Source organism: Lutra lutra, chromosome 16, assembly GCF_902655055.1.
Source record: "Lutra lutra chromosome 16, mLutLut1.2, whole genome shotgun sequence".
Classification (NCBI taxonomy): domain Eukaryota; kingdom Metazoa; phylum Chordata; class Mammalia; order Carnivora; family Mustelidae; genus Lutra; species Lutra lutra.
In genome coordinates this window covers 16,732,662-16,759,754 of record NC_062293.1, presented here as the reverse complement: position 1 = coordinate 16,759,754, position 27,093 = coordinate 16,732,662, and the positions used below count along the sequence as shown (strand labels likewise).

The window sequence follows — 27,093 nt, the reverse complement described above, 5'->3', positions numbered from 1 at the left end:
AGGCAAGAGAATGGTAATTTGACATTCCAGTGAAAGGAAATGGCATGGGAAAAGGCAAGGCTGTGGGAAAACATAGGACATCCTGGAAGCTAAAAGAAAGGATCCATTTGCTTGAAATATAAAGCATATTTTAATGGAGAAAACAGTACAGAAAAAAGTGGAAAGGCAGTCTGAAGCCAGGTCATTAATGGACAACCTTGAATAGCCAGCCTTTACTCACATTTAAAGGCAGCAGAATGTCATTAAAGGTTTTTCAAATAGGGAGTGACACATAGGAACTGTGCTTTTGAGACCTGGCGGGCAGGATGGATTATAAGGAAGTAAAAAGGCGAAGAGCACTGATGAAGCTGCTGCAATTCCAGACAGGGTGCAGCCAGGAGGGAAACTAAGGTGGTCACCACAGCACAATCAGCCACGCTTCCTCCAAGCTGAAATACAGAAGTTGGAAGGGTCTAAAGTCTGGAGGGCCAAATAAATGACACGAACAAAATGTGAAGGCTCTTAAAGATAGAAGACTTTTTCCTTCGTAACTTCATCTCCTTCATGATGAAATCCCTTCATTTATTTCCCATACGGCTATTGTGGTGGTATATCCTTTCCATTCCTAACCTTATCAACCCAAACCCAGTCTGGGGCCTCATTAACGCTCCCCTAAATTAGGCTAACAACCTCCTGACAGCCTCGGTCCTTCAGTCTGGTCCCTACATTTTTATTACCTCACTTCTCTACCCTGGAATAGCTCCTCAAGCCTTTCTCAGGAGTCCAAATTTTCCAAGATGAAATTTAATACAGTATCACAGCAAGTAGATCTGGTCAAGTGGACCTAGAACTCGCCCAGATTCTCAGCTCCATAAACTTTGCCTATGCTGCGGCTTCCACCTGGAAGACCCTTCTTAACCGTTAGGCCAATATTTAATTAATACTTCAATACCATGGCATTTCCACAAGAACTTTTCCAGACTGTTCAGATTCACATCACTCTCTTCCTGCTTAAATTGTACAATGCACTTAAAGTTAGCATCACTCAATTCAAATTATCTGAATGTTCTCCAACTGTCAATTTATGAATTCTATTTCCACGATGACAAAGTTCCTTAGCACCCTTCTTCTGCATGCTCACTAAGGTCATCTAAAGCTTGAAATCACAGTAAGCACTATGGGTACTTACTGACTGGGCTAGAGTGGTCAAAAGACAACACTTTGCTATGCAGAGAGAAAGATGATAAAATTCTAACCAAGAAACTAACACACTCGAAATAATGGGAAAGGATTTGAGAGATGATCCACAGAACACCTTGTATGAACCAAGTGGTACATGTACGGCTTCTCAAGAAGAGGGAGAAAGGAGGAATGCAGCTTTGTAGTGATCTCTGGTAACGTACTGAAAGCTACATAATGGGACACACCGGAAAAGTACTTCTTTTACATGGAAACAAATGTTTTGTTGTGGAATAGGAGGCAAAATTTTTATCATAAAATGAACTAATGGGGGCTGCACACCACCCTAGTTCCTAACATGTTCCCATGCCAACAAGGCTTCTCTTAACTGAATACGGTTTGGGTTTATAATTACTAAGGGAAACACACATCTGACTGGAGGATAAGTTATTATCACAACTGCTGTTCACTAACATTAACTGACCTTTTACTATGTCATTGTACTGTTTTATACATATGCTCTCATTTAATCCTCACAACATTAAAAAGTACTCTTATTCTCGTTTTATAGATGAGGTTATGCTCAAAAGTTAAGTAATGTGCCTAAGATCAAACAACTACTAGGACTCCCGAATGAAGATTCCAATTCAAATCTCTAGATCTAAAGCTTTCAACTACTATCCTAAGCAGCTGAAGGCTAGGTTTAAACTGGAAGGGCCTTAATTGCTAGACACCAGACTTCGAGTATTAGTCTTCAGACAAAAGTCAGCCAGGGAACACCAACTGATGATCTCCAATAAGCATTTTATGAAAATGCCTACAATAGTCAAATCACCACACTAAGTGCCTACAAGAATGACAAGGACCACTCTAGACAGACACTACCAAGTGATCAGTAAATCCCAGGGAACCACATTAACAGGCCCTCACACAAGCTGAGTCAGTAGTCATAAAAGGCTTCCCACAGGAAGCAATTCTTAGTTGAAACCTAAAGAATAAGTAGGGTCCAGCATCCCTCATACAGCTACTTCAAGAATCCCATACCCAAACCCATTCCCTGCCCCCAACACCAAATTGAAAACCAATTCCTGTTGCTCAACATTCCCCATGTGAGTGAACACTGATCCCAACTACTGATTTACCATCTGTCATAGATATCTCATTTAAGCATACATTAATGCCACATACAAATAATAAAAAGACTATAGGAACACTTTCATCAAAGCTAAAGATAAGAGGATAGAAAGTAGGTGCAAAGGTAAAGCACAGTGCTTTGCCTGAAGGGGTCAAGGAAGGCTTCCAGAAAAGCCTGCTGACTGAATCTGGAAGGCTGAAGAGGGAGGGTTCAATAGGTAGAATGATAGGCACATTCATTTTATCCTTAATGCCACTGCCTTAGTTCAGAGCCTCATTATGTACTACAGTAATTCAGGCAGTAATAATCTCCCAACTGTTCTTTCTTCCTATCTCAGCAAGCCTTCAACCTAGCGTCCACTACCAAGATGATTATTAGAAAGGAAGGGGAAAGAGAACATAAATCTGACATGCTCTGCTCCTCTTAAAAATCCTTCAGGGACTCTAGGGTGAGGATGAATCCAAACTCCCCACACAGCATATATCTGGCCCCTTTTTTACACACAGCCTCATCTCCAACCAGTCCCCACTCCAACCACCTGAATCTTATTTATAGTTTCAGGCTCTTTCCATGCCCTTGCACCTTTGCCCATACTACTCTTTCCTTTTCAAGGTTTACCTCCAAGATCACATGCTCTATCAAGTATTTCCCATTCACTTCAGGTTGAGTTGGGGTCCCTCCCTCTCTACGGGCTTATCTGAGCTCACATGACACCCTGGGCAACAGCTCATAATGTAATATAAACTCCCAATCTTGTCTGTCCCCCTCCTTCTCTAGATTATACACTTAAAAAAAGAGAGAGAGAGAGAGAGAGAGAATTATGGCTTGTTTTATCTCTATCCCCTCTACATGTAGCAAAGTGCCTGGCAGAAAGAAGACCAATACACCTTAGGTAACCTGCCTGAGAACTGTATGTTAAATGCATCAGATGGAGATCCATTATGAAGTTAATCAGGATGTCTGATCATAAAGTGATAACAACCTAATGAGAAGCAGGCATCAACTGAATCTAGGACAGACTTCATCTACCTCAGGTTCCAGTCATTTACAATGCCAAGCACCTGCACTCAGACTGGCAAACTTTTTAAATGTAATTTTTTAACTATTAAATTTGGTTACATAAGCCTTTTGAAAGCAGTTATCTATCAAATATTTTAATGCAATTACCCAAACATTTACCTAGTAACTGCACTTCTAGGAACCTACCCCCAAAAAATACTCTCATAAAGAAACATGCATAATTCTTACACTGAAGAATTGTAATACAAGGAAAAAAAAACAAACAACTCTAAACTTAAAGACATTAGAATACTATACAGTTATTTTTTTAAGAAAAGAACTGCATAACTTAATTTGAGAAACCTCTATATTGCTACATGAAAAAAAAAAAAAAAAACCGAGCCACATAACGAGTATAATCCCATTTGTGTTTAAAAACATATAAACAGAAAATTGTTTTGAAAGATGACCATATATGAAACTATTTATTGGAGTTTATCCTATTTCTACCCTATCACCTGAACTGAAACTATTTATTGGAGTTTATCCTATTTCTACCCTATCACCTGAACTCAAATTTCCTACCAATCTAGCTCACAAAAGAAAGAAAAATGTGTTTTAATCTCATTTCTTTCTAACAAACTCTAATAATACAAGTGTTTCTAAACAATCCTAAAACCAGACACTGCTTGAAGGGTCTAGCAATTCAAAAGCAAACAGGTGATTTGGGGAGTGAACAGTCCCTGACTAGATTTTAAGGATCTCACTGAAACCTACCTTTTATCCCTTAAAAGTTTTGAATTAATGATTTAAAAAAAAAAAAAACTTTTCCAATGCCAGGAAAATGTTAAAAGTTAATACTAACATCCTTCTTTCATTCCCTTGGGAGGCCAAAGGGAAAAATAAGAGGTAAGCATTCATCAGTAACTGAAAAACAGCAGTCCAATTTTTTTGATATATGCTTGAGGTCGTCAAACATCCTCAGTTCTCCATGGCAATATGTGAACAGTTTAATGAAACTTCCCTGACAGTTCAACTTAATCAACTAGTATTTCCACAAAGCCTCTCTACTAGCAAACATCAGAAACTAAACTAATTAGCTTTCACCTCTATCCCTTCACATCCTCTGGGGGAGGTGCTAATAAGCCATCACAAAGGCCAAAAAGCAAGTAGCAAGAGAAAGCCTACGTATTAGTTTTTAGCAATTTTTGGTTTAACATCCTAACAACAAAATTGTTATTCATCTTTATTCCTCAACACTTGCCCTCCAACTGAATTTAACCAGCTCTAACCTTAAACTACTCTTTTAAAAAATTAAAAGGTGAGGGACTCCATTAAGTTTGATGCCACTCAAGCAACTTTTCCAAACAAGGAAGAATATGCCGTACTTAAAATTCAGAATGAGATCTCATTTGGGACTCCTGTTCAAGTAACAAGAACCAGAGTTTTTGATAACATTTAGATAAAACTGCACTGAATTTACCTCCACCTTACATTGCCTGACTCTCAAAAGCTTGGGGTGGCAACTGTGATTATAAAAAAATTAGAACTAGAGAAAAAAGGGCACGTTCACAACCAACAACAATAAAATGTATAGCTAAAGAACTCTAGGCAGATCGGGCATTCAAATGTTAAAATTTATGGAGCTAGCCTGAAATCTTGGAAAAGCAAGGCTTGCAGAAGGTAACATTTACTGAACAGCTACTATTTGCCAGACACCACTACACAACAACAACAACAACAACAACAACAAAACCCCCAAGAATTTCAAACATCTCCACGTTGAAGGCCTCCTGGCATAAAAAAGTTTAAAATCTTCATATATGCTCTTAAAATTTCTTTCAGACTACCCAAGCTTGTTTTTCATTCATGAATATGAGTTGTGCTCTCTACACTAAAGTCTCCTCAGACTCTGCATTTTTAGCTTTACCTTTATTCTATCAAAGACATGAGAAAGGTTAAGACACAAAAAGCACCCATTTCAGTTCTTTTTAGAAAATCACATCAACTGGCTTATTTTCTTCTATACATTTTACCTTACATTGTAAAAGACTAGCACATGGTATAATATAGGAACAAATGATAACTGAACTAATAACCAACAGAGACCCTTCCATACATTATGTCTTTTTCCTATGACCCACAATCTGCAAGTGACACCAACGAATACCAGTTACTTTCTACCCCTTCTTGTGACCTTCAAAATTGAGTTGGTGACCTCTGGTAGAGTGGGATATTTGTCTTTTCTAATTCATACAGTCCTTTCTAACCATTATTGTGGTTCACTGAATTCTGATCTCACATTCCAGGGAAGAGGAAGTACTGACGAAAAAGTCTTATTTTGTGTTATAAATTACTGCACTCAGGCAGAAGTATTTTTGCACAACTTTAAGTATGCCCAGAGGCTAATAAGCATTTATTAGGACAGAAACTATAATTCAAACATACATTCAGAAACAACATGAAGACTCAAAAAAAACCAGTCTGAATTTAGATTTCCAGAAAGTATTTCAAGTCCTATTTTAGGGAAAGGACATGGTCCAAGTATTCATTGCACTGACACAGTAGGCAGGCCAGGTGTTTGAGCCATTTTATTAGAGACACCTGCACGTACTCCTTCATAAAGTGATCAAGTAAAAAGGTAAGAAAGTAAAATATGCTTCCTGAGACATTCAACAGTTTAACCAATCAAGGCAGAAACTTACCTAATACAGAGAAAGAGGGTGGTGAAAAGGTGCTTGAAAACTCTAAATAAACCACTCAATGATGAGATTTGTTCTAGGACAATCCACCAAAGACCATATACTTAGTGTGTACTATTCCCTCCTTTCTAAACTCAGGGGAGAAATCCTTTGGGGGTGGGGAGATCAATTAATTTTTAAAAATCTCTCTCCAGGAAGGAAGTCACTTAGTTTCTGTATCTTAATAGCTTCACCAAGAAAAAATAACCCCTACCAACCCTCCCAAGGAAGCTGACTAAATGTAAGAGGAATAAGCATTACTCTTTAAACAAAGGATTTTCAATAACTTTGAAAATCCAATACGGACTAGCATGTTTTTTACATTTTAAAATTGCGTTTCCAGTATAACAAGGCAACTAAGCTTTACTCCACTCAATGCCAAAACACCTTCTCAAACCAGCATCACCACCCATAATGGCCTTATGTTTACAGATTACATAATTCAGGTTATGTCAAACAGAACAAATCTAAAACTTGTTATTCACCTTAAAATACAATTAAAATCTGTGCTCAACCCAATAAAATGGAGACGATGTAGACACACTGGTTACACTGTAGCATTACTAAAGAAGAAAAAGCATCTGCAGTGTTTGATGAAGAAAAAAAATGGGAGTATTTTCCTTTCTTCCCACCTTGATAAAAGCTCAAAAGTGAACGAGGCTTACTCATTTTCTAGCTTCCAGAATTTTCCCCAACAGGATAATGATAAGTCTAACAATCGAAGAATGTTCTGCAGGTTTAACCACAGAAATAACGTGTGTAGGCAGGAATAAAGAAAATCAGACAAAAATTTAACATCTCACTTTGGTAAAGCACAAAAGTCAAATACTAATTGTTCTGAATAAGGCTTTCAGGAAAGCAGCAAGGACACTTCTAAATTCTTCATTCAACAGATTCATATAAGTGGAAGGACCAAAAACCCTGCCTTACCCCAAACTCTTTCAATAATTAATTCATCACTCTCTCAACTGTCTACAGACACAAAGTTATTTTATATATACTTAAATGCAGTAGTCCTCTGAAACCATCTTCACCAGAACACAGATGTTAAGAATCTTTGTCACATCTAATGTTTCCCTCCAAATAGTGCATACTTGAGAAATAAAAAGTTAACCACTTCAAATCATGAGATCACTAACAAATACATCAAGTACGGGAAAGGTCAAAGAAACTGCATACTTTGTTGGCGAAACAAAGTGGAAATTAAAATCAAAATTCCATGACTGAGGACAGTTATCCCACATATAATAAATTTTTTAAATTCCCAAGGGATGAGCATTTTTACCTTGCCTTATTTTTAGAACTACACATCACACTGTATATATCACATGACATGATGTAACTGTTAGCAAAGAAAATGGCCCAAACCATTAAAAATATACAAGAGGAAACGAATCAATACATACTTAAGGATCACTATATTACATTTTTACTTTTGTTTTTAAAGATATTTACTAACTCACTACAGACTTTTAATTGGAAAAGTGGCAAGGAACCTACGTAAAACAAGAGAAAAAGGTACTTGGTATTTCATAATATAGGAATTTACCTAATTATTGGGAAAACTGATATGAAGAAACAGACAATAACATTATTCTAAACCTCAAGGATTAAAAGCAAAAATTCTCTGGATCAAAAATGCAACAGAAACAAAACGAAATACTTTTAGGTGGAAAACAATTATTACTCAGAAGTATTCCCTGTTGCTGGAAGAAAAAAAATAGTTTTAACTGACAATGGCTGCAGACAACTGAAAATTTCTAAATTGGTCAGGCAGTTTATTAGAAAAGGAACCAAGTATATCGTATGGGAGGGGGGGAGGGGAAAACACACCCACTTAAGCCTTTGTAAACAGTGGTACTTAAAAGACCCAAGAAGCTGGGAAAAATCAAAACTACAAACTATTCTAAAAAATGCCAAACATACTCCAATGTACTACCTTCCACACTTGAAAGTGCTTCAGAGACAAAGTTCAGTAACAATCCATAACTATATCATGATTATGCAAGGCAAAGATTATGTAATTTTGTCATTTATTATAAATATTCTCCTACTCTCAAACTAAAACAACTAAAATGTTTTGATCTCTTTAATGGGGAAGGGGTAGGTTCTTCTGGACTACAATTTAAAAATATAAACACACACCCCAAAACAAACAAAAAAACACAATGATTGCTAGCCACGTGACAAAGGAGATGGCAACACCAGGATTGTGAATGGAGGGGAGGGAGGCGAGGCAGGAGGACTAGGAAGATTTCTCGGAACTTTGGGGAGCTCGAGATTCGGGTCTCCCGACCCTTAAGGTACCAAACTCTAGCCCTACAAGTTGTATCGTTAACATTCTCAAATATAGTTTTATTAACAGATCACGAAAAATGCTCCAGTGACCTCCAGAATAAAAGGAGGAAAAAATCAGAGGAAAGAGAGCAATTTAAAGTGGCGCCATCATGTCACCCCTTCTCCCCTAAGGCAATCAATAAGCAATAGTTAAGTAACGTGTCTCTCCAAAAAAAACCACACTAGGATCCCGACAATGGAAAACAAAAGGATTTTTAAGTAAAACATGAGGGTAAGGTTGTTTATCGTATGGAAAACAATCAAACTATTTGCTGAAGAATCAAAAGACAGTCAGCCGGAAAACAGGCCCCCCAAACTCACTTAAAAGCAAATAAATGCCTCTTCCTCTTTAGTTTTTTTTTTTTTTTTTAAACAAACACGTCCGCCTAAGGGAGACTAGATCCGAAAACGTAAGTGACCTCAATATACAGGCAACAAAAATAATAAATACATGAAACAAATAATCATCTGACTTAACAATCAGAGTTGTGATACACACCGTGAAACGCGCAAGATGTGTGTTTCGAGCAGAGAAAGGCCTTCTGCAGTCAAGAGAAGTTCAAGGCGACAGCCAGAGTTTGTTTGGGGTTTTTTTTAACGGGAATAAACCGTGTTCTTAAGGCCGCATTTTTAAATAGAACGCCAAAGGAAAAGCTGGCGAACGAGGCGGCAGCTGGTGGGGAAGGGCCCCCGCACACCCCCGCCCTTGGGGCGACTCCCAGCCCCGGACCCGCAGCGGGGAAGCCCAAGAGGCCATTTAAAGTTCCGGGGATTTTTCCTGCCCTGCCCTGCCTTTCTAGTTACAACTAACAAAGAGAGAGAGAAATGGGAGCCACAGGGAGAGCGAGAAGAAGGAGAAAGGGCAGCGAGAGGAGGAGGAGAGGAGCAGCAGCAGCAGCACCTACCACGTGATGGAGGAGCGTTGCCCGGGCGGATTCAGCCCCACAAAATGGGCGCAGTTTGCAAACAGCCCCCGGCCTGGGCGCCGAGGGCCGGCGGCGGCAGGCGGGGGCGCGCGGCGGCGGCTCCGGCCCGGGCCCGCCGCTCTCCTCCCCCCCGGCGCCCGGAGCCGCCCTGACTTTCCGGGCGGGGGGGGGGGGGGGGCGAGGCGGAGGGGGAGGGGAAGGCGGCGGCGGCGGGGAGCGGCCGCTTTTTCTTCTCTTTCGAGCCCCTTCTCCGGCCTTCCTCGGCTCCGGCGGGGCCTGGGCACGGCCGGGGACCGCAGCCCGGCCGGGAGGACTGGCGGGCGGGGGCAGAGGGTAAAGCCGTCCCCCCGCCCCGCACAAACAAGCGCCGCCGTCTGCAGCCCGAGCCCGCACCCCGGCCGCCACCCCCGCACGCCTCTTCCCGGCCGGGGAGCGCGCTCCGGCCGCCCCCCGCGCCGCCGCGGTGAGACGAGTCGGCTTCGCTACGGTGCTCGGTTCTCCCGCCGGCTCGGCGAGCGGTGGCGGCGGTGGCGGCGGCACTGGGAAAATGGCGGCCGAGCTCCTTTTCCCTCCCCCCCTTTAATCTGAAGCGGAGGGAGAATGGAGCGAGCGAGCGAGCGGGCGAGCGCCGGGGACACGGGGAGGAGGGACAGCAGCGCCTCCGCCGGCTGCGGCTGCGGCGGCGAAGGGCCGCTCCGCCCCGGCGCGCCGCCAGGGGGCGCCCGCCGCGCCGCCCCCGCGGGCCGCCAGGAGGCGCGGCCGCCGCCGCCGCCGCCGCCGCCTCAGTCATGGCTTCTCGCCGCGGCCGCTGTTTCTGCACCTCCATCTGCGGAGGCCGCGGAGCCGGGACCCAGCTGCTCCCAGATGTGCGGCGACGCCACGCGGCACTGCGGCTGGCGGGAGCGGGCCCTCGCTCCGGCCGAGGTGAGGCTAACCTGAGGCACTGACGCCGTCACATTCCCTCCGCGCTGGGGCTGGCGGGGCCGCGCAGGCTATGAGGGGGGAAGGCGGGCAGGCGCGGCGGAGCAAGAGGACGTGAGCGAGGAACTGTTTGCACTGTGTAGTTAACAAGCTAATGCCGTCGGTGCCACACTATTCCAGGGCTAAATGCGCGCTGAGTCGGGTGGGAAACCCCCTGACCAGTGAAGCGCTTTCTGCCGCCCTTTGTCCTAGCCGACTGCCTCCGTACACTGCAGCACGCCTGGGCACTAGCCCCAGTGCAGCGCTCCGCAGGCGCCAGGGTGGAGGGGGGGAAAAAAAAAAAAAGGCGCACGTCCTCAATGCGCAGGCGCAGGCCAGGGCCCGCGCCGGGCCAGCCCGGGGACAGCCGGGAGCGAGAGGGGAAGTGATGGCCCACCCGCGCCGGGCCCGCTGGGAACTGTAGTTTTCGTTAAGAAGCACGCGTCTTGTTTTGGGTGTCATGGCTTGGCAGATCTGCCAAAGCGGGCAAATGGCATTACACAATGAGTATTTATGCTTCCTGTCGCCACCAAAAGGAAGTTCACTGCTATGCTAAAAGTTTAACAAAGAACTCTACAGAGAAATCCAAATCTCACAACAAAACTTCCCACTTTTCTACCAGAGTTGTTTTAAAGTAGTGGCACTTGATCATTTCTCATGACCACTTTGTCAGCACAGTATTTTATTCCTCTCCCAAAACAGGGCCTTAAAATAATGGAACCTTTTCTAAATCAAAAAAGTTATGCAATATAATGCGAAGAATAACACAAAGTATAATTCCACTATCCTTTAAAACCAAAGAAAAAGTTGCCAAAAGATTAATTCAGTGCTTTGAGATTTTAAAAAGGAACTCTGGGATTCATCAGAATTTCAGTGGCTCAACAACAACAACAAAAGGATTCCAACAGTTAAACCATCAAATGCAGCAAGAAAGAAAGGCATGCTGTACTGCGAAAAAGGAAGATGAGAAATGCTCTATACTGTTCTGTGGCTTACCAGAACCAATATCCGGTGGTATGCGTCACTTCCGCTAGTCAAAAAAAAAAAAAAAAAACCACCCTCAGTCTCAGTCCTCCACAAAGTTACAATAACTCATCAGCACCTAGCATCTACACCTATATTTCCATCAGCTTCCATTTGTACTCTTAAAAATCACACTATCAATCATAGTCATGGTTCTCAAATATCAAAAGCAAGCAGCTAAGAATGAAGTCACAAATTACATAAAGAATAAACTAATATATGTGTACATAGTTGTATACACATCCAAAAGAGATGCTAGACTTGGCTTTTTATAATCCTAGGAAAGAAAATTTAGTTGATTAAAAAAATGTATATACGTACCTTCACATAAATAGTAATTCCACAAAATATAGCAGAAGGGTGTTAAACACAGACCAATAGATGGCGAACTAGAGCCCTAATCTAAGGATTCTGAAATCTAAATGAGCAGAATGAAAAACACCAAATAAGGCAAAGCCCCTTGCAGTGTATACCTAAAAACATTACGTTCAAAGACACCCACCCACAAAATAATTAATCTTACTACTGATTAGTAAGTAGACTGCCAACTCTTAAAACTCAACTGCCCAATTAGGCCCCCAAATAACCAAGATTATAAAATACATTTTTTTCAGTGGATCAGAAGTTAGAAATGCTCATTTTAAAACATGCATTTTGGGGGCATCTGGGTGGCTCAGCCAGTTGAGCATCTGCTTTTGGCTTGGGTCATGATCCCAGGGTCCTGGAATGAGCCCTGCTTTGGGCTCCCTGCTCAGCTCCCTTTCTTTCCAGCTCATACTTACCCTCTCTCTCTCTAATAAATACAATCTTTTTTAAAAATTTAAAAAAAAAGTGCATCTGGGGGAAAATAAATTCCAACTTTCTCATTCTCTCATTGCTTAACCCAAGACTTGGGAGTTCACAGTGTTTATGGCATTTAAATCAGTTAACATGTTTTACATTCTTATCTCAAACCAGATGTCTTTTTGCTGAGGCACCAATTTTTACAAATAAGGACATTCAAAGGTGAGCCACTCACTACAGATGCAAAAATCTTGAGAAATACATTTTCTTAGAATTTACCCCAGAAACACAGTGGATGTCAAGGCTGAACAAATACACACACACACACACACACTCATACACACCCTACTGTTCAAATCACTCTTGGAGTACTCATTGTGGTTCACTCTCAAATACCCACTTTATCCTATTGGATCAATTTAACCCATCCTCTCTGCCAATGACTGGTCAGGAATGGGCATGAAACCCAATCCTGGCCAATGAGACATGTGCGGAAGCCCATTGGAAGGCCTGCAAGAGAGAACTGTGAGAAAAGCTTCATTCCTAAAGACAAAGTGAGGAAGAAACAGTTCCCTCTTCTTCAGACAGTGCTAAACATGACACCTCAAAATGCTACAGTCCTGCTACAGCAAGCCTAACCCAACATCATCAAAGGGGGCAGAATGGAGAGCTGGCAGGAACCTGTGTCCTTGGTGACAACATGAAGCCATTACATCAAATAATACATCTGCAAAACTTTTGGATTTCCAGCTACCTAAGAACAATGTAAGAACAAATATTTCTTTAATGTTTCAGCCAATTTGAGTTAGATTTTCTATATCTGAAAGTAAAAAAAAAATTCTCATTTCTCATATTTTAGAATATCTGTATTTCTTTGATTATTCATACTATATAAAACCTTATTCTTCAGCAAAGTCCTTCCCTTCTATATAAAACTTTGTACCCATCCACGTCTTTAATCTATATGTTCTTTCCGCCTAGAAAAAGAGAACCATCCCTCCTCACAATCATTCCTGTTCATTCCTCTCCCCAATATACTGCCACTTATTTCTCCTTTAAGATATGTTTCACCGGACCACCATTATCATTTACATACTTAACAGCAATATAGATAACTGGCACTATATTACCCTGATCTTGATTAAGTGCTTTCTGTAATCCCTTTGAGACTGTTTTCATGTATCAATCTTACTTCTGAAGCTGGCCTAAAAGCGCTAAAAGGCAGGAACTATAGTTCAGATTTATAACTCTCACCGATACAATAAACATATTCCAAGAAGATATTCTCTAATAACTTTCCCACCATATCTCTTTTTTTTCCCCACCATATATCTTTTAACAAGCCAGATATTCTTAAGCAGAATGTTCTATCACAAATTCAGTACTTTGTATGTCCAACCTAATCTCAAAAAGACAAGGGATTATTTTGTTTTGATTATTCTGTTTCACCTAAAAATATATCTATATATTAGGGGCACCTGGGTGGCTCAGTGGGTTGAGCCGCTGCCTTCGGCTCAGGTCATGATCTCAGGGTCCTGGGATCGAATCCCGCATCAGGCTCTCTGCTCAGCAGGGAGTCTGCTTCTCTCTCTCTCTCTCTCTCTCTCTCTGCCTGCCTCTCCGTCTACTTGTGATTTTTCTCTGTCAAACAAATAAATTAAAAATCTTTAAAAAAATATATATATATCTATATATTAACTCAGGGGGTGCCTGGGTAGTACAGTTGGTTAAGCATCTGACTCTTGGTTATAGCTAAGATCCTGATCTCAAGGTTGTGGGATCAAACTCTGCCTCTAGCTCAAGGCAGAGTCTGCTTGAGATTCTCTTTCCATTTCCCTTTGCCCCTCCCACTTGTGCTCACAAGCCCCCTCTCTCTAAAATTTAAATATCTATCTATCTATCCATCTATCCATCTCAGGAGAGAACGTCCTAAACCATTTAGTTTCAAACGAACAAGGTCCCAGTTTCTGTTATTTATCATTGCATCATTACATCCCAGGGACCTAGTTCAGAGCCTTGCAAAAGGTGATACTTTGTAAGAATTGGCTGAAAAAAATGAATAAAAGGTATAGTGTGGTAACTAAAAGTATAGGATGCAGGGGTAGCCCTAGATTTTATCTGCCTCCTTTAATTATCAGCCCTCCTTTAATTTGCCCAGCTGCGTTACTCTGGGCAAAGTATTTAACCTATAAGCCCCAGTTTCTGCTCTGTAAAAAGGAGATAGTTGTGCCTACTTCATAAATCTAACTATTAAAGCTATTTTCCAAAGTTCCATAATTCAGAATTAAAATATGAGATAAGGTCAGCACCTCTTCCCTAATTCAAAATTCAAATCCCTATCCACTCCAGCAAACATTGTTTTCATTCATAAACTCAGATAACACTACCCATAAAAATACTTTGAGCTCCCTATAAACATATTCTAATTCTGAAAAAGATTATTTACATTTTAAATCCAAAGCCACATAAAGAAGTAAAGATGCATTTACTCAACAAAAATTTAGTGAGTACCTATTAAACTCAAGACCCTGTTCCAGATATCACAGAAATGAATGCATCAATCTATTTAAGACATTACATTATATCATGAAAGAAACATCTTTAAAACTGAAATTGGTATATGCTCTCATGTTAATATTTAACCAGCTAAATATTAAGTAGAAAACCAGAATGAACTGAGCCAAAAGTAGGAAATTTAAATCACAGAATTTTGGACATAGAAGGAACATGGAAGGTCATCCAGTTAAACCTCCAAATTTTATTAGTGCAAAAATGAGGGGAGGCCAAGAGAGAACAGTTAGGATTCTACCCTAAACCCTACAGCAGGACACGCTGTGATCAGAGGTCAGTCTCCAATTCTCACTTTCCCCCTTGTATCACCTGCCTTCCAGAGTTACATCCCCTCAACAATAACAGGCTACTCACTTGACAAGAACTAACAAGAGTGATAAAAGGTATTAAACCCAAACAATACTACCTATTTCACAGTTTCACAAGTATCAAGACTTAGCCAAATGTAAGTAAAAGAAAATCCTCACAGTGACTACAATGACTGTAAAGGCTCAAAAATCAGTATTTTTTTCATTAAATGGAGGTCTCAACTGATTCCAAATATATATTCTTATGTACTCAGTCCAGTAGCAAACTTTCAGTAAGATTAAACAACTTAAGGCATGTAAAAAACTTTTGTAAATGGCAAAGTATTATAAGAATGCATGGCATTCCTTAGTTTCAATCCCACCTAAAAACAAGATAATTTTCTTCATACTAGAGATAGGCTTCCAAATTTACATAAAGTCGTTAACCTTACCATTTCACCATAGAAGTGACTCAGTAACTCTTTGAGAAGAAAGACTAGTTAACTGTGTTAGTAATAAGAACAATAACTAAAGTTACAGGTTAACTTTGAAAGCACTCCTAAATCAAAAAGTACTCTATTTGGGGATAATTCAGAAGACAGCACTAAAATTCAACTGAATACAACTATACCACTTAAAGAAACAGGTCAGGTTCTTTCTGGCCATCAGCTACATTAGGATCTAACATCCAAGGTCGATGGTTTTCTCCTCTGTGGAGAAGCACTGTGGAAAAGCGTACAAGCCCTGACTTCTGATGCATGCAGTTTAAGAAGGACTTTATATGACTATTTTAATAAAGTTTCTCAAGTTAAACAAAAAACGACACTGATTATAAAGGTGGATTTTAATTAATTCTGCTTTAAATTTTAGTATAGAACATTAAAGAATTGTCAAATAATTAGAATTTACCAAAAAAGTTAATTGACCAAACATTAACAGAGACAGTGCTCCAATATACTGATTTTGCATATGAGGCAAAGTCAAATGAAGCAATCTGTCTAGGACCTAAACCCTGTTTCAGATAATTAAGTTGAATGTCAGAATTTGCCCCAAATCTGCCAAGAAACCACCTGGCTTCTTTTCCAAATGAAACAAAGGTAAACACGCAAAATAACTTCAAGGCAGCCATGAGCAAAGAACCTGTAGAGGGCCCTATAAAGAGAGTCAGAGATTAAAAAAAATGTTCAAAGAGAAAAGGAGGCAACAGGTGGACAATGCAAATGTCATAAAAAAAAAAAAAAATGAAGTCAGTTGCTGAGTCCAAAGTTAAGGTGCAACTTCTAAAATCTCACTCTGATGGCAAAGCAAACCCAGGGATTTCGGACACAGCACGCCTGTTTCCCTCCAGTGGAGAAGCCCACCATTCTCGGGAAGAAACATTCCTTTGTAATTCACTAATTCCTGGGTTCTTGCACGGGGTTTTCATGCACACTCTGCAGCACAGAGCTACGAACTCGGGAGTAATTGAAGCCAACAAATAATCAGAAGAGGCACCTTTCTGGAGTGTCAATTCAATCAAAGACTGTAGTAAAATCGCCTACACTTTATTAAAAATAAACACAAATAGATTACAGAGAAAAATGCAAAATTCTCATTTTTTTCAAGATAGAGGAGTCTTCAGAAAAATGTCCTTTTTGTAACAAGTTGCTCTGGACAACCCCAGACTGAGCATATTTTAAAGGAAAAGTTGGGAAAATACTGCTTTAGATCATTTATAGATAAATATGCAATCCCCCAAAATCCTGAACATAATCCCTCTATACAAATAATGAAACTTGCAAAAATCTCATGTAAAAATTGTCATGGATACAATATTATAAATGAGACCATAAAACTACTGAACATGACTAGAATTCAGGAAATGCTAAAGTCCCTGTCTTATCTCTGTCACTCATTTACTAAGAAATTATATATAATTTCCTTAACAACAACCTTTTCTCATTTCTGAATTAGACAAAAAGAATATAATATTCAGTATTTTTCAGCCATATTCCAAATTAATTTCCACAATCAAATTTAGACAAATTTATCTAGGAAAACTTGTCCCAAATGAACTTGAACTAGCAGAACAAACAGAAATAAAAAAACTTTTTTTTTAAACTGCTAAGTGAAACCATATGTTCTGTGATATAAAAAAGAAAAAAACTTTCTGTGTACGGGAGGGGGCAAAACTCACATTGCCAGTATAGATATAATAAGAATATATAACAAATATATATATAATATATATAAAACATGCTCCCAAGTTAATATTTAACCAGCTAAATATTGAGTAGAAAGCCAGAATGAACTGAACCTAAGGCAGATGCTTAACCAACTGAGCCAACTAGGAGCCCTACAGTCAAATGATTTTTGACAAGGGTACCACAATAATTCAAGAGGGGGTACAGGGATAGTCTTTTCAGTAAACAGTATGAGGACAACTGAATGTTCACATGCAGTAAAATGAAGTTGGACCCTTATCTCACCCCTTACACAAAAATTAACCAAAATGAATCATAGACCAAAATGTAAGAGCTAAAATCATAAAATTCTTAGAAGAAAACAGAGTAAAACCTTCATTATACTGGGTTAGGCAATGGTTTTTTAGATATAGCACCAAAGTACAAGTGACAAGAAAAAATATGTAGCTTGGACTTCATGAAAATTATAAATTTTGTGCATTAAAGTACCCCATATCAAGGGGCACCTGGGTGGCTCGGTCAGTTAAGTGTCCAGCTGTTAATTTCAGGTCATGATCTCAGGGTTGTGAGATCAAGCCCCGTGAGATCAAACTCCTGCTAAGCACAGAGCCTACTCATGATTCTCTCTTCCCCTTCCCTCTGCCCCTCTACCCACTCATGCTCACACACTCTCTCTCTAAAAATAAATAAATCTTTGTAAAAAATAAATAAAGGACTCCATCAAGAAAGTGAAAACATAACTTACAGAGTGGGAGAAAATATTTGAAAATCCTATGTGACAAAGGACTTCTTTCCAGAATATATAAAGAACTCTTATAACTCGACAATAAAAAGACAATCCAGTTTAAAAAATGGGTAGAAGTTTTGACAGAAGAATCTTCTCCAGAGATATACAAATAGCTAACGAGCACATGAAAACATCTCATCATCATTAGTCATCAGGAAAATGAAAGCAAAGCCAAAATGAGACACCACTTCACAACTACCCTCATGGTTATAATCAAAATGATGGACGGTTAGAAGTATTGACAAGGATGTGAAGAGACTGAACTCTCATAAGTTGCGGGTATGAATGTAAAATATACCTACCTTGGAAAATAGTTTGGTGGTTTGTCAAAAAGTTAAATAGATTTACCATACAACTTAGTAATTCCACCCCTATGTATATATTCAAAAGAACTGAAAAGAGGTGTCCAAACAAAAACTTACACAAGAATGTTTATAGCAGCATTACACATAATAGCCAAAAGATAGTAACAACCCAAAGGTCCACCAATTGATTAACAGATAAGCAAAATGGGGCACATTCATACAATGGAATATTATTTGACCTTAAAAAGGAATAAAGTACTGATCTATGCTACAACATAGATGAATTCTGAAAACATGCTAAATGAAAGAAGCCAGTCACAAAAGAGCACATATTGTATGATTTTATTTATGTGAATGTCCAGCATGGGCAAATTATAGACACAGAAAGTAGATTAGTGATTGAAAGGGACTGGGGAACAAAAGGGAATAAGGGGTGAATGCTAATAGATACAGGGTTTCTTTTTGGGGTGTTGAAAATGTTCTAAAATTAGGTTTTGGAGACAGATGCACAACCATGTCAATACATTAAAAGAAAATAGCTGTGCATTTTAAATGGGTAAATTTTATATGTGAAATGTATTTCAATAAAGCTGCAAAAAAAATGGATGGAGCCAAAATAATACCTAATTTCTAAACAATTTCAAGAAAAGAAAAAAGCTTCAGCCACTTGCAAAAATCTCAAGAAAAGGCAAGCCATAATTCTTTTATTTCCCCTCAGAGGTAACCTCAGAGCACTAATTCGCCTTCATGTAACACTTGAAAACTCATTACCACCAATATACATAAGCAAAAAATGAGGTTCCCATCAAACTCGCCTTACTCTAATTAACTCTATATGAGAATGAAATGAGGAAAACCTAACATGTCAGCAATACAAACAGTTATCTATAGGTAGATACAAATTAAAACATCAGTGAGGGAAGAGTTTAAGGAACACAAAATCCTATTACTGCAAAGATTATCTTGAATGAGACAGGATTGGAATGTATTACTATTTTAAAAGCTTAAAGAAAAGCAACGATATTATACTCTGCCCTAAGAATTTTATAAGAATTTTATAACAGATGGTTGACAAGGCTTCTATAAATGGGTAGTTCAGAGAAAAAATGTGGCTCTGTCCTCCCAGCACTATTCAGAGTGTAAAGATGATACCCTGATCCACAGCTACAGGATCTGAGAGGAAGAGTATGGGCTGAACAGAGAAGTATGCTCACCAGTCAACTCAATTCCAAGCCAGATTAATCATTTGTTTTTCCCCCATCAATCAACAATTCTTTTTTGCTTCCAAATGATTCCATATAAATGTGTGTATAAATCTATCCCCACTACTCATCAGACTGATAAAATTAATGCTGAAGTTTTAACTCCGGTACTTGGTAGCTATGTGACTTTGGGCAAATGTGACTTTTTGGCCACACCACTCTGTTTCTTCATGTAGAAAACCAGGGAGTCTGACTAGTTTAAATCAAGATTTCTTTTCAACTCTAATGCTCAGTAATTCAGAAACCCGAAAACTACAACAATAACAGTAATGTGGGGTTCAACAATCTATGTGTTTACTGACACAAAACTTCTTTGGGAGGGAAATGATAAAATTTTAAGTAATTACAATAATGCTTTCTCATTAATTATTGGAACGGGGGCACCTGGGTGGCTCAGTCGGTTAAGCATCTGCGTTAAACTCAGGTCATGATCACATCATGATCCCAGGGTCCTGGGATGGAGTCCCAAGTCCTGTGTTGGGCTCCCTACTTAGTGGAGAGTCTGCTTCTTCCTCTGCCCCTCCCCTCACTTGTGCTTTCTCTCTTGCTCTCTCTTAATAAAATTTTTTAAAAAGATTAAACCTACAACATACACATATAACAGAACTTGGTTCTAAATTATAATCAGAAACTGACCTACATAATCCATAGGTAACAGAAATACAAAACACACTTAACCAAGTGAGAGTGAGAGAAAAATAAAAATATTTATATGGATACCTTCACCTTCCTGACTCCTCTCCTTTCTGCCCAGCCCCCTCTATTCTAAACACATTCATAAAAAATGTGCTTATAGGGGCGCCTGGGTGGCTCAGTGGGTTAAAGCCTCTGCCTTTGGCTCAGGTCATGATCCCAGGGTCCTGGGATCGAGCCCCACATCGGGCTCTCTGCTCAGCAGGGAGCCTGCTTCCTCCTCTCTCTCTGCCTGCCTCTCTGCCTACCTGTGATCTCTGTCAAATAAATAAACAAAATCTTTAAAAAAAAAATGTGCTTATAAAAAAAAAATGTGCTTATAAAAAAAAATGTATTATATGGTTACCTAATTTTAGAAAAAAAAATACAGACTTTAGTTAGATATAATTAAAACTGCTTAAAAAGCAAGTGAGTAATATAAAACATAGAGGTGGACTTTGTAATACTGTACTGAGCGTGAGAGATTAAAAAAAAGTCAGGAGCTCAACCCAATTTTTTTTAAATGTTTACATTTTAAATTGCTAACTAGTGTGGGGATGGAAGAGGGGAGAGAAGGGGCAGGTAGAAGAAGGGGAAAGCTTTACTCAAAATAGAAAAACAAAAATGAGGAAAAGCAGTAAAAGACCATAAATTATAGCTGATCAGGAGCACTAAGACATACGTAGGCAAAACAACAAATAAAACCTTGCAAGAGGGGCGCCTGAGTGGTGCAGTCAGTTGAGGGCCCATTCTTGGTTTCTAGTAGTGTGGTGATCTCAGGGTCATGAGATCAAGTTCCAATTCAGACTCCATGCTGATGCTGAGTCTGCTTGGGACCGTCTCTCCCTCTCCCTCTGCCAACCCCCCATGCTATAAATCTTTAAAAACAAAGAACAAAAACAAACAAGAAAACGTTGCAAGAAAATGCAAAAATGCAAAAAAAAAAAAAGAGGTGGTTTAAATATATGTTTAAAAAGTATGCCAAATAAATACCAGATGGGTCACTTTATAAATAGGGTATAAACAGTGATAAAAGCAAGATAGCTGGGGCGCCTGGGTGGCTCAGTGGGTTAAGCCTCTACCTTCAGCTCAGGTCATGATCTCAGGGACCTGGGATCAAGCCTCTGCTTCCCCCCTCTCTCTGCCTGCCTCTCTGCCTACTTGTGATCTCTGCCTGTCAAATAAATAAATAAAATCTTAAAAAAAAAAAAAAAGCAAGATAGCTAATAGCTCATAACTTTAATTTGCTTCAATATTTACTGAGGAAAACATGAGGAAGAAAAACCTATTTCTAAATCAAAGCATATAAATCACTGATAGTCAGTCAAATTCATCATTTAAAAAAACCAGATGCTTCCTAACTAATATATCAGATGTTAGGTAGTCACGGAATCCCAAAGTATTCTCTGCATTTTAAAACAAGGTTGAGTATAGAATTATAAAACTGCAGGGCAGAACTTAACTCGCTGTCATATGAGAGGGGTGACCTCCTATCAAGCCCCAGAAGGATCTGTTTCTGTCATCAACATTTATCCAGCCCCTTGCTCAAAGCCTGGCATAGTTAGGCACTCAATAAATATTTGTTCAACAAAAATGAACAGAAACATGCCGTCATTATAACTCCCATGTACTCAAGAGAAGGGCTCTGGCTATAAGCTTTAAATCAGCCAAACTGGCAAATCTCTAATAGAAGATTGGATCAGAAGACATATCAGCATGAATAACCTTCTGAGGAAAAGACATCATGGCTTCTAAAAGAGGAAATCACACCATACCAGTCTACCCAAATTCTCTAAGAAGTAAGTAAGTATGTGAATATGATTTACGTGGGCTTTTATAAAAGTCTTAACAAGATTCTAAGTAAAAGTTTATTTAAAAAAAAAAAAAAAACAAAAACCTAAGTGACCACAAAATTGAGAATATTTACCAAAGATGGGTTGTAAGTTAGACGGAAAATTATAATGGGTGCTGAGGCACTTCCCCAAATGAAGAAGTATAAGCACAAGACGGATATTAGGTAACATTTTGGAAATGCTACACTTAACATTTTGAATAAATTATATTAAAAGACATAGAGAAAATTCCCCATTTTGCAGGTGGAGGGATGAACTTCCTGATAATGAAATAATACAGAGCTGGAAAAATTAGGGAACTGAGAGGTGGAAAGGATTCTTAAGTGTATCAAATGAGAAGCCTTTGCAAAAAGTAGGGATTCGTTTTCAGCTTAGAGAATACTTCGGCACTCATGAAAGTTGTCTAAATACCTAAAAGATCTGTCCAACAGAAGAGAAACTAGAGTTGCTCTAGGCAGTTCCTGTGTAGCAGTGGAAACTACAGGGAGGCATATTTCAACTCAACATAAGGTCAAGCTTTCTAACCATCAAACCTAACTAAGAAGGTGATTCTTACCCTGAATTAGCTCTAAGAGCCCAGTGAGCTAGAGAAAGCCAAGATACCCAGACAGGAAAATGGCAGGTATCACAGCTCGAACAAATGGAAAGTAGAGCACCTACAGGAAAAAAACCCAAGTTGTACCTAAAGAATTCATGGCTTCCAGTTAAAAAAAAAAAAAATTAATTTTTGAGTAATTATAGAATGTTTCTCTAAAGAGACTGTGATGTTCTGTGCAAAGGCGGGGGATGGAGGGTAGCTGGAAATTCTATTGACAACAAGGAAAAAAGACTATAAATAGAACATATTTTCCTATCCTTCTAACAAATCACGATTTAGCTAATTCTGAAATGTGGTTCTGACTGGTTACCATAAATCCAGAAAGGCAAAGAAATGCTGACAAGGATCCAAAGAAATGTAAATGGAATGACTAAGAGGCTGAAGGAGGTTCACAGGAGACTACATTTTAAAATCATCATCTTCAACTGAGAAAGTTAACGAGCACTATGATCAAAATCAGAAAATATATCAATATGACAAAAATGCTAATTTATTCACCCCAGCTTGGTACAATATATCAAGCTTTTAAACTTGAAAAGGTAGTCTTTTTTCCCACAACAGAAAAAAAAAAGAAATGTGTGGCACCCCAATGTTCATAGCACCAATAGCCAAATGATGGAAGGAGCCGAGATGTCCTTCAACAGATAAATGGATAAAGAAGATGTGGTTCATATGTACAATGGAATATTACTCAGCCATCAGAAAGGATGGATACCCACCATTTGCATCGACATGGATAGAACTGGATGGATGGAACTGGATCGACATGGAGGGGATAATGCTAAGTGAAGGAAGTCAAGCAGAGAAAGACAATTATCAAATGGTTTCACTCATATGTGGAACATAAGGAATAGCACGAAGGATCACAGGGGAAAGGAGGGAAAAACTGAATGGGAAGAAATCAGAGAGGGAGACAAACCACAAGAGACTCTGGACTCCGGGAAACAAACTGAGGGTTACAAAAGAGAGGAGGGTGGGTGCCCGGATGGCTCAGTCGGTTAAAAGTCTGCCTTTAGCTCAGGTCATGACCCTAACCCTAACCCTAACCCTATCCCACATCGGGCTCCTTGCTCAGCGGGAGCAAGATATCTACGCTTCCCCCCTAATCGTGATCCCTCTCTTCCTCTCTTTCTCTCTTTCTCAAATAAATTAAAAATCTTAAAAAAAAAAAAAAAAAAAAAGCAGGGAGTGATGGGTATTAAGGAGGCCATGTGTGGTGATGAGCACTGGGTGTTAAATGCAACTAATGAATCACTGAACACTACATAAAAAACTAATGATGTACTATATGCTGGCTAACTGAACATAATAAAAAAATAAATTATTAAGTATTAAAAAAAAGAAATGTGTGGAATGTGTTATCACCAAGAGGTGTTTAGGGTGAAGAATACTGAAGGAGTGCATAAATTTATGTATATTAAGTGCATTCTGGGGTCCTACAGGATAGAAGTGATATCTTAGGGCGCCTGGGTGGCTCAGTGGGTTAAGCCACTGCCTTCGGCTCAGGTCATGATCTCAGGGTCCTGGGATCGAGCCCCACATCGGGCTCTCTGCTCAGCAGGGAGCCTGCTTCCTCCTCTCTCTCTGCCGGCCTCTCTGCCTGCTTGTGATCTCTCTCTGTCAAATAAATAAATAAAATCTTTAAAAAAAAAAAAAAAAAAAAAGAAGTGATATCTTAGGTGGGGCCCTAAATTTCTGGGGTTAACAGCTTATAAGGTAACAAAGCCTCACATCAAAACATCCCTTGGTGACAGAACTGGCTGATGACCCTTGTGTAATAGGCTCAGTGAGGTTTGTTGCTATAGTTCCTTTCATTCTTTTATTTATGTATTTGTGTTTTTATTTTTTTCTTTATCTTTTATACATTTAGAATCCTTATATAGCTCTATATCCTGAATTTTTCACTTATCAAAGAGTCAACATTCTAAGACATTAAAAGTTCCTCAAAAATACTATTTTATGGCTGTATAATCATCCATCCTTAAATAATGCCATAATGTTCCTATTTTTTTAAGATCTTATTTTTATATAATCTCTACACCCAACATAGGGCTCAAACTTACAACCCCAAGATCAAGAATCTAATACTCTACTGACCGAGCCAGCCAGGCACCCCATAATATATCCATTAATCTCACTGCTCATTTAAGTTTATTCTGAATTCTCACTAGTACAGATAATGCTATGACAAATACCTTTGTTCACAAACTTTCTATAGATCTCTATTTTTCTCCCCTTAGGTATATTCCTAGAAGTGGAAAAAACTAAGTTAAAGGGCATCTTTAGGTTTTTCAGTGTAAGTTGCCAGAACACGATCCAGAAAAATTGGGCCAAATGTACACTTCAGCTAGTAATGGTGGAAACTGCCCCCTTACTACCTTTGACAGCACAATTCAACTGCCAATTTGATAGGTTAAATAAAAATACTATCTAGGGGCACGTGGCTGGATCAGTCGGTAGTACTTATGACTCTTGGTCTTGGGGTCATGAGTTCGAACCCCACATTGGGGTAGAGTTTACTCAAAAAATTAGAAAATTTTATAAAAGAGTATATTGTTTTAATCTGCATTCCTGATTACTTAGCAAAAGAAAAATGTTCCTCATATGCTTCTTGGCAATTTTATTTCTTCCTTGAAAACTCTGATTAGTTCTCTGTCAGTTAGGCTTTTCTTTACTTTTTTAAAAAATTTTTTTAATTCAAATTCAATTGGCCAACATTTAATAAGTACATCATTAGTTTTAGATGTAGTGTCATATGAAAACCTGTTGAGACGTAATCACTTATCAGTGGCTTCAGCTCCCCCTGCTGGCCAAAAATTACTATCTGATTAAGACCTAGATAAAAATAAACCACACTCTACAATTACATTTGACCCTCTTGAACAAGGGTTTGAAGTGCGCTAAGCCACTTATACAAAGATTTTCTTCAATAAGTATATTGGAAAAACTTTTGAAGATTTGCAACAATTGAAAAAAACTGGCAGATGAACCATATAGTCTATAAATATCCAAAAAATTAAGAAAATGTTAGGGAAATCATGAATGCAAAAAATGTTACATAGATACTAGTTTATTTTATCACTACCATATAATATATACAAATTTATAAATATTAAAATTTATTAAAACTTATATACACAAACACAGACTGTACATTATCTTTTCACATTTTTTTAAAAAGATTTTATTTATTTATTTGAGAGAAAGAGCAAGAATGGGAGAGAGAGAGAGAGCATGAGAGGGGTACAGTCAGAGGGAGAAGCAGGCTTCCCACCAAGCAGGGAGCCCGATGTGGGACTCAATCCTGGGACTCCAGGATCATGACCTGAGCCGAAGGCAACTGCTCAACCAACTGAGCCATCCAGGTGCCCATCTTTTCACTTTTGATATCTAGTGTTAATAATATATATAACATCTACAGCAATCTGTATCATAAAAGACAATATTGATGTAGATATTGATAGACACATGATTCATTTTATAGAGACAGTATAAACTGACAGCATCTATACAGTACAGTCCTGTAAATGTATTTTATCTTCCTTATTTTTTTTTAAAGATTTATTTTTTTTTTAAGATTTTATTTATTGGGCGCCTGGGTGGCTCAGTGGGTTAAGCCGCTGCCTTCGGCTCAGGTCATGATCTCAGGGTCCTGGGATCGAGGCCCGCATCGGGCTCTCTGCTCAGCAGGGAGCCTGCTTCCCTCTCTCTCTCTCTCTGCCTGCCTCTCCATCTACTTGTGATCTCTCTCTGTCAAATAAATAAATAAAATCTTAAAAAAAAAAAAAAAGATTTTATTTATTTATTTGACAGACAGCAATCACAAGTAGGCAGAGAGGCAGACAGAGAGAGACCCGGGGAAGCAGGCTCCCTGCTGAGCAAAGAGCCCAATATGGGACTCAATCCCAGGACCCTGGGATCATGACCTGAGCCGAAGGCAGAGGCTTTAACCCACTGAGCCACCCAGGTGCCACCCTTATGATTTTCTTAATAACATTTTCTCTTCTCTAGTTTACCTTATTGTAAGCATACATTTTGAAATACATGTAACATAGAAAATACATGTTAACCAACTGTTCATGTTATCAGTAAGGCTTCTGGTTAACAGTAGGCTATCAGCAGCTAAGTTGTGGGGAGTCAAAAGTTAAACATAGATTTTCAAGTGCACGGGGTTGGCACTCCTAACTCCTGCATTGTTCAAGAGTCAACTGTATAAGCTTGTCCATATTCGGGATTGTTGCTAAAAAAACAATGTATATACAACGATAAAAGGTAATACAGTATGTGCCTAAACTCAACAGAACAGTGATGAGAAAAGAAGGGACATCTGATCACCAGTAAAGCATTCAAAAATTATAATCAGTTTACTACCTGGTTGGAACATCTTATAAGCTAAATACTATTCATTTCCCTATGCTTTATTCTAATAATGTGAAAACATTCTAATTACCAGGTGATACTGGATTGTCAGCAAATTGGCTTCTTCTTCAAAAGCAAAACTAAGAAAACGAGA

General features: G+C 39.1%; 1 protein-coding gene across 4 annotated transcripts in view; it reads right to left on the bottom strand.

Moving 5' to 3' along the window:
* The window catches only part of KANSL1 (KAT8 regulatory NSL complex subunit 1), a 184,268-nt gene that overhangs the window by 145,157 nt on the left and 12,018 nt on the right, over window positions 1-27,093 (bottom strand). The window contains exon 1 of one of the 4 annotated variants that reach the window (XM_047706246.1): window positions 9,276-9,431. The exons of the other annotated variants lie outside the window; for them this stretch is intronic. The gene's annotated coding sequence lies outside the window, so the exon portion shown is untranslated. Of the gene's footprint in view, window positions 1-9,275; window positions 9,432-27,093 lie in introns of those variants that run through there. 4 annotated transcript variants of the gene reach the window in all.